This window comes from Alligator sinensis, unplaced genomic scaffold (genome assembly GCF_000455745.1).
Source record: "Alligator sinensis unplaced genomic scaffold, ASM45574v1 scaffold229_1, whole genome shotgun sequence".
Classification (NCBI taxonomy): domain Eukaryota; kingdom Metazoa; phylum Chordata; order Crocodylia; family Alligatoridae; genus Alligator; species Alligator sinensis.
In genome coordinates, this window is record NW_005842821.1 from 609,447 (window position 1) to 617,492 (window position 8,046).

The window sequence follows — 8,046 nt, forward strand, 5'->3', positions numbered from 1 at the left end:
AGGCAGAAAAGGATCTTGGAGTCATTATTGATGCCAAAATGAACATGGGCCGACAGTGTGAGGATGCGGTCAGGAAGGCCAACCGTACCTTGTCATGCATCCACAGATGCATCTCAAGCAGGTCTAAGGAGGTGATCCTCCCTCTCCATGCAACACTGGTCAGGCTGCAGTTGGAGTACTCCGTCCAGTTTTGGGCGCGCTGCACTTCAGGAGGGATGTGGACAACATGGAGAGGGTCCAGAGGAGGGCCACTCGCATGATCAGGGGTCAGCAGGGTAGGCCCTACGAGGAGAGGCTAAGGGACCTGAACCTGTTCAGCCTCCACAAGAGAAGGCTGAGGGGGGATCTAGTGGCCATTTACAAACTAGTCAGAGGGGACCAGCTGCCATTGGGGGAGTCCCTGTTCCCCTAAGCACTACCAGGAGTGACTAGAAATAACAGCCACAAGCTGGCAGGGGGTAGATTCAAACTTCACTGTCAGGGCAGCTAGGATCTGGAACCAACTTCCAAGACAAGTGGTGCTGGCTCCTACCCTGGGAGTCTTTAAGAGGAGGCTAGATGAACACCTTGCTGAGGTCATTTGACCCCAGTACTCTTTCCTTCTATGGCAGGGGGCGGACTTGATGATCTGCTCAGGTCCCTCCTGATCCTACCAACTATGAACATCTTGGACAGTCCCATGTGAATGCAGTATCCAGCAAACAGCACAGCACTTAATCAAAAATTGCAATATTTACAAATGCCCAGTTGGGGTTAATGGAATTCTCACACTGAGTGATGATACCAGACAGTGGCTCATAGCTGGCTGGAGAGAACTTGTAGCATTTCATACTCTCCTGAGAGCATCTCCCTGAGATGTCTGGTTCCCTGGGTGCTGCTGAGTGCTTAGATTGTAACTACTACAAAAAATGCTTTTAAGCTGTGATTAGCCAGAATATGGAAGTTTGTGAAGATGCCATTGTTTACCCATGACTTCTAGGCTGAATTGCTACAGATCAGCCTATTTAGGTATGAACATACTAGCACAACTAAAAATCCAAATGTAGCAGCCATATTAGCGCCAGTAACAAGAGCACACTTGCCCTATCTATGCCTGTGGCATTTGCTTCTTAAACAGTAGGTTGCATTCAAGATATTGGTCTTCAGAAGTACTGAATGAGATTGGCTCAAGATAACATCCAAAGAGAGAGGTTCTCGGATAATGTTCCTCAGTGGCTCTATTCCTTAGGAACTGTGTAATTGGTAGTCAGTAACTGGAAATTGTGAAAAGTGGAAGAGGGGCATCCTTGGCATCAAGGCTGAAGTTTTAGAATGGCTTAATTGAGGAGATTAAGATTTACAGTCATTTTTAATGTCTTCAGAACAATGCATTAACATTAATTCAATTAGCCTATCTTTCCCCTCACAGCAATTTAAAATAGAAGACAGGAGAAAGAAAAGTAGATAAAGACGTAAAAACAAGGAAGAAAAGTATAGAAACAGAAAGACTTGGACAAGAGAGAGAGAAAAAATAAATAAACAAAAAAATCCCTAGACAGCCTTTAGAGGGAAATATTGAGCAAAATTAGATGTGTATATTGGTTTAGTGACCATGTATTAGAGGAGATGCTCAGGTGCTATAGTGATCAGTGCTCTTGTAAGAACCTAGATAAACCACTGTTATGTCACATAGATAACAAAGCCATATGTACCATATAATTTGTCCATGTTATTTCATGGAATGGATTTAATTGTATATAGACCAGGGGGGAAAAAAAACTATAAACAAAATAGTTTTATTCCATATAAATAGAAATAGAAAGGTACAGTTAATACCTTTTAAGAGCTGGTTGTAATATATATATCACTTTATTAAAAAAAATGACAGAGTAAGGGGGACACTATGCAGACTATTTTCCATTTTGCCATTTCTTTAGCCATACACACCTATGCATCCACTGTCACTACTATACATCTCTCTTTATGACCTAAACAGCATAATTTTTTTCTTTCTCTCTTAGAAGTGCCTCATCTCCTTTTTGAGTTCAGCATGCCACAGGGCCTTCTTTCAGCCCTTTGGTGTGCCCGTGCCCTTGGTGAATTAATATCTGAATATTCAGGGGGTAGCCTAATGTCTGCCACAAATACTTTCTCATGCACAGCCCCCATGGGAGGTTTGCACGGGTGTTTGCTTTAACTCCTGTCTTCATAGATTCAAGGACAGTGAAACATGCCTAAGCAAGTCTTGGCAAATTTGTATGCTTACTGCTGGAGGGAGGCCCAGGTCTGAAAACAAACTCCCATACTCTGTGATAAATGTACATGCGTTGCTTCCTAATAGAAAGATGTGACACAATGTGTTTTGGACCTTTACCATGTACATATACTATACATATGTATTCCAATGTATATTTCGTTTTTTTCTGATTGATTTAGACCTAGCTACTTTTTCAGTTCCAAAGATCTTGTGTGTGGAACCAGAGGTCATAAGCTCTACTTCCCATGCTACTGGTAGCTGAGGACTATCCTGTCTGTGTCAGTATGCAGTTAGGGATTATTTCAATTCTCCACTGATCACCCAAGGTATTTTTTCCCTTTCTTTCTTTTTCATACTCATAAAAGACATTTTTTCCTTTCCAATTTATTTAGGGTTTACACTAAATTTCTGTCATTCAATGATTATTTGCATTTTCTTTTGAAGATAGGAAATATAGGTTTTCAGACGAGAGTTATCCAAAGTCTCATGTTGGCACATAAATAATATTCTGTTCTATTAGCCATGAACGATATTAGAAATAAGATTTATTTCTCTTAATCTTTTGGGTATGTGCCTGCTTTGTCTGATGTAAAAAATAATATTTTTATAGATTAATCAGATTATTATTACACATTTATTTTGTTAGTCCATGTTAATTATTATTGATGTAACATATATGTTACAAATTACCTACAAAGCAGATTGTATATTAATGTACATGTTAAAAAGACGATATGTATATATATTAAGCCTCCAAACAACATATGGACACCAGAAACTGAGTAACTGAGCCAGGAAATGTATATTATATTCAAGTGCCACGTATACCATCTAACCTTTTTGGGGTCATCCAGTTAAGATGAGTTTTTGATAAAAGAAGACTCTCTACATGTTTTTTTCTCTTTCGCCAGTTGATTCTAGACACAATGGATTTGAGAGATTCTCCTGCGTTCTAATGATAATACACAACATTTGAACTTCTTAAAACTGATTAAAATCTAATAATGACAAAAACTGATTGCTTTCAAAACCTGCCTGCAAAACATACCACTGTAACAGCTTGCCTGTAGTTGTAATAATGACATGTGAACACTATTTTGATGGAGGAATACTGAAAGAAAACAAATAATTTTGGGCTTTTTAAATTCATTTACTTGTTAGACTGGATCGCATTTAACAATGGCATTGCTTTTCCTGCAGTTTAAGAAACTCTCGTGCTTTATGGAACCTTAATTAATTGTTTCAGGTGGAATTTATCTTTCACACAACAAGAAAGGAAAGGAAAACATGCCTAAAAGTAGGAGAAAGCAATAGTAAAACTTGGAAGATTAGCAGGAGGACTTGGGCAGAGGCATAATGGTGTGGCTGGGCACCCGGGGCAGCTGCCACACACAGGGGCAGTGGTATTTTCCACTTGTTGCTGTACCATTAGTGCAATTGTGTGGCTGCAGAAGAAGCTATCTTTCCCCTTCCCCCAACTCCCTCCCTCCCAAGTTGGTGCCTGGTACTTTGGGATAAAATCGGGTCTCCACTTTGAAAAGCCTTCAGCTCCCCTGATCAATGTGACATTTTCTTACCCTCTAGGAAGGATTCTGAGCTTAGTTGCCTAATGGGACAGGACATTTTTGAATGACAGAAATGGATATCCTTTTCAAGCTGAATTGACGGGAAGGAAATGGAGCAAAATAGATCTCCAGTGCTGCCCCACATATCTTGGTACATCTTTGCTGAAGGATGTTGGCACTTGGAGGAATGCAGCTAACAAAATGACATTTTGTATCAAAATATGTGGCCTGTTCTCTCTCTCTCTCCCTATTTTATTCACTTCTCTTCAGAGTACCTGGAATTAAGGCACTTCACTACCCAGATGTGCTAACTCTCTCCTTTCTGATTGGCACTGTAGACAGCTTCCAGTGTCATTGTAAATCTCAGTTGGCACTGTTTGTATCAGTCTTCCTGCATCCTATTATAAGATGAACATTTCATTCCACTTCTTTGTTTTCCCTAAGTTTTCATTCTCTGAGAGTAAACTGTTTGTGCCAAAATCAGTGCATTAATTCAGAAAGGCTAGCAGCAGTATGAAGTCAGTCTTAAGGCAATAACATTAAAAGCAATTATAATATTGCTGGTTTGTAGAGAACCAAATATTTAATGTTGTATCTGTAGTAAGGGGCACTTTCCCAGGATAGACACAAGTTGGTGGAAGGTCTTCATCATTTTCATTGGGCTGCAGTTTCTGAAGGAGACTCAGAGGATGGACACACGTGCATTTGGACCTGCTTCAACCAGGGTTAAAGCTGGAGCAGTTTTGCTACATTTGTATTGTTCCTGGCTTTTCTACACATAACAATTAGAACATAACAGCTGCCACCCTTTTGAAATGTCCCCCTTTTTAAATGTCTCCAAATGTACATTTGTCCATACCCTCAGGCAATTAGCTGCTCAGCTTCCCTGGAAATTAATTTGGAGTTAAGAGGCCAAACTCCTTTAGACCTCTTAGAAAAATATGTTGTTCTCACTTCTTTCCTACTTGAGAAAAATATGTGACTACAACCCAGGCACATTTTCTTCATCTAGGAAAGCTAAAAGGTAGGTCACTTTTTAAAATCATCCAACATACTCCAATGGTAGGCAAATAGTTAATAAGGTTTTAGTGTTGGGTTTGTTGTTGTAATTTTTAACTTTTAAGTATTAAAAATTTACATTCCTTGGAATCTACCTTTCTCTGCAAATACAAGATTTCATTTTCAGCACTGGTGTAATTTTATTAAAATTAGCCGTCTTCTGTTAAATTAAAATATTTATTGTTCACTAGAACATCTTTACTATATGAAAAATTCTACTGGATTTCAGTTAACTATATAGCTGCAACTATAAAACTGATTTCAGCATCCACTACAATTAACTATATATATCTCTTGCTGATATATGTGATGTGGATTATCGTACTTTATTTTAACATGTCCTACCAACATATCATCAGATATGTGGAAGAAAAAAGAGTTAATAACATAAATGTCTGCTATCATGCTGCTTTTTAAAACCATTCTTAATTTAATCCATATACTAAGTGTGCTTTCCAGTTACAAAAATTTATGATATGTATCAGGCAGAAGTGAAACCGTGATATGGAATTGTGACTGATGTAAAACAGACATACAAAATGAGTAGCATTAGGACATTTACTTTGAAGTTTGTTAAAACCAGTAAAGTGATATCCACTTTAAGTGAAACCTGCTGTTACAGATACCTACTGGATTTTAGGAACACTTTACTTTTTGAACTTATTCCTTGCACTCTGCCTTGCCATTTACTGTGTGGGGTTTTTTTTGTTTGTTTGTTTGTTTTTTTTAAATGTAGCATCAGAGGCAGGCTGGGACAAAAATAGTTGACCTACTCGTGTATCTGCTGGTCCTTGCCCCTGAATAACCAGATAGTTGAGCCCATTTTATGGGAATACTGATGTTGGATTGACCAGATAAGGCTGTCTGAAGCTGAAACAAGTTCTTTCTGTATTCCACATATATGAATTCTATGAATTCAACATCTACGAAATCTATATCCATAATAGGAAGGTAAGCATATATATAAGTTTACACATGATCAAGGAAAAACAGGATTTGCTACTTCGTTGACGTGAAGAAATCTCCCACTGTCTGTCCATGGATTGGGACATGTTGGGCTGGGGGGAGAATGTACCACTCACACTTGGTTGTGTGTGGTCAAGTGTTTCAGGATTTATTTTGCTGTGTATCTTGTTTGTGCTGTATAGGAGCACTTCCCAATCCTCCTTTTTGGGTACAGACCCTTTGTCTTAAGCCTCCTGCCAAGAAACCTGTGAAATCAGTTTGGTGACCGGTCTCTCCACCAAGGCTGCTGACCAATTTTTAAAAGGATTGGTCTGCATCAACAGGGTTCAAATAATGCTTGTTCCTGGTTGGAGCCAGGTGATGAGGTCAGAAAAGTTATGTAAGGATCAGGTCACCTGATCTGGGGGGGCTTCCTCCAGCAAGCATTTTGGAAACATACACAGAAGCATGGGCCTCCATAATCTTCTGGATGTATATGTAAGTAGCCTATCTGAAAATTAGCCAGTAAATTAGGGTTATGTATCTTTAGCTGCATGTTAAAAGGGCCAACAAGCCCATTCTGTTTTGCTCAAGACATTTTTTTTTTTTTTTTTATAATACTCTTCTGTCTTTTACTCCTTCCCCGTTCTCCCCATCTCTTATTAATAAAAGCTATCAGTTACAGCATGCTTAGCTGTGAATGCTTAAGAGGAGGGATAGGCCTTTTCGCTCCTAGCAGAGCTCAGCTGATTATTAACTGATTCTGCTCTACCAGTGGGCATAGCCACCCCAACGTCTGCAGGGTTTGTGTACCCTGGGCTGCACAGAGACCTAACAGAGACCAGAGCCCGGGTGGTGGCAACAAGTTCCCCAGGCTTGTGGATATGCTCCAGGAATGGTTTTGGCTGGATGTAGGCACCCCAGGGGAGACACCTGAAGCATGATTTTGGTTGGGCACAGTGAGGCAGGTGGCTTGGTGTAGTAGCGCACCCTACTGTCCTGCCACAGTTGGCACCATTAAATATACTTCTTGTGGCCTCAGTAGTTATACAAAAATTGTGGGATCACAAGGTTATTCAGTTAGGAGGATGAATTGAGGGTGGATACAATTATCTGTGATGTAATATTCTTTCGTTTATGAAGAATGCACAAAGTCCTGTTTTGTGAATGCAGCAGAAACCAAACAACTAGAGGACACTGTCTTTGCTCTGAATTCTAAGCCTCATCTCCTGTCTGAACTTAGCTCAAAAGGATGTGCAAACTCTCTCTCTCCTTGCTTCTTAAGCTTTCTCAGGGCCACATTAGGGTTCTACTCTCAGTGCTTTTCCTAATGGTTCACCTTGCCCTGCCTTCCCTAACCTTAACCATTTTCCCCCTCTCATAAAAACACAAACCTTTACAAAAAATAGCGAGCAAAACTACTGTGCTATCATGTGAGTTACATGTGTGTGTGTTTTGGACAGTGAAGTTTGTCTGTTGTTGGGGTGAAGATTGCTTATTATTTCAGCTTTCTGGTTCCATGAAGGAGCTTATAATGCCTTCTTGCAGCTGTCTGAAATGTTGGATGATGGTCATCCTTCAGTTTCAATCCAAATCTTCATATAAATCACATGAAGAGTTTTACTGGTTCAATATTTACTAACGTCAGGTGCTATTTGCTACTGTATCTTCATTAAACAGGATACTTTCATTCTGGTGGTACTGACAGTATGTTTATATGCTGCCTGATGAACAACTTGGCTTAGAGAATTCTAATGTTTTTATAGCACCAGGCAAATCAGAATGTTCCCTTAAAAGCACAGTTTTTTTTTTTTTTGTTTGTTTGTTTGCTTTGAAGCCTGTTAAGTCTTAATCATAATACTGGCATAATTTGTTTGTTTGATGCTCTCTGTAAATATTTGTTTGTGTAAAGGCCAAGACCAGCCACATTATGATCTGTAGTCAGCTATACAGTCCAGATCCACTAATATTCTCGTAATGTTCTTAGAGGGATTTGATGAGCGTGACTGTTACACTTTAACTCTCTATTTAGTCACATACATTTGTACACAACATGATTAGAGAAGGTTGAGGATGAGATCCTAGCTCTGTCCTGCATAAAAATGGCCATTCTAATGTCCTCTGCACATGGATTGAGAGAAGGTGTTAACTGTATACTTGTTCTCTAAGACAAGGAACATTACTGACATATTGTCCCTTATTATGGATTTCAGCGGTTCTGATTAATGGACACTTTAAAGT

At 39.4% G+C, this 8,046-nt stretch overlaps 1 long non-coding RNA gene across 1 annotated transcript in view; it reads left to right on the top strand.

The window, feature by feature from the left end:
- LOC102374019 overlaps window positions 1–4,856 on the top strand; it is an 11,695-nt gene extending 6,839 nt beyond the window's left edge. Inside the window, exons 2-3 of the long non-coding RNA XR_325123.1 lie at window positions 2,416–2,562; window positions 3,821–4,856. This is a non-coding gene — a long non-coding RNA (uncharacterized LOC102374019). The remainder of the gene's footprint in view (window positions 1–2,415; window positions 2,563–3,820) is intronic.
- The last annotated feature ends 3,190 nt before the right edge of the window (window positions 4,857–8,046 follow it).